This window comes from Zeus faber, assembly GCF_960531495.2.
Source record: "Zeus faber genome assembly, chromosome: 10".
NCBI lineage: Eukaryota > Metazoa > Chordata > Actinopteri > Zeiformes > Zeidae > Zeus > Zeus faber.
The window spans coordinates 27,233,426-27,234,152 of NC_137199.1; positions in this window are offsets into that span (position 1 = coordinate 27,233,426).

The window sequence follows — 727 nt, forward strand, 5'->3', positions numbered from 1 at the left end:
TGTTACTGGGGAGTCTCAGCCCGGCATCTCCCCTCCCGGAGCAGGCAAAGAACCAGACTGTTCTCGATGGAGGTTGTGGAAACTGAGATTAGGCGATTCAGAAGAAGCATCTTTTCCTAAAGCCTTTCGGTCTCTTCTTCTACCTTTTAAAAAAATAACTATGACGATAACTTCTTTCATATATTCTTCACTGTATATGTGAAGACAGGGATGAGCCCTTTATAAGCAGAGCGATCAGCATCTCTATGGTGCTTTAGAATCCTAACATTATTTTAACATATTTTGGATTTACATCTACATAAGTAGAATATGTAGCATATATGTGTAACAGTATTAGAAAATGTCGATATTACATTAGAATAATGTTGTCTTATATATTGATTTTGAAGATAAATATCAAACTATAACACTCAAGTAGCCATAGTTGAAATCATCCTTCTTCATTATAAATGTCTGTATCCATGTAATCAATACGGAGGATATAGTACAACATCAATTATCTCTTTTTCCGAAAATGTATGTTAATGGTGCCCAGTTCGTCTATTTAGAAATAAAAGGAATTAGGCACAAAAGGGATTACAACATTTTTTCACAGTAAAATGTTTCTAAGTTGGCACTTGGTGCATGATGTAAAAAATAATAATAGTTCTTTGTGTAACAAATTCACAGCCGCTTCACTGTTTTTTTTTCCAGATGAAACTTACTTCTTTGAATTCTGCTGAACCCA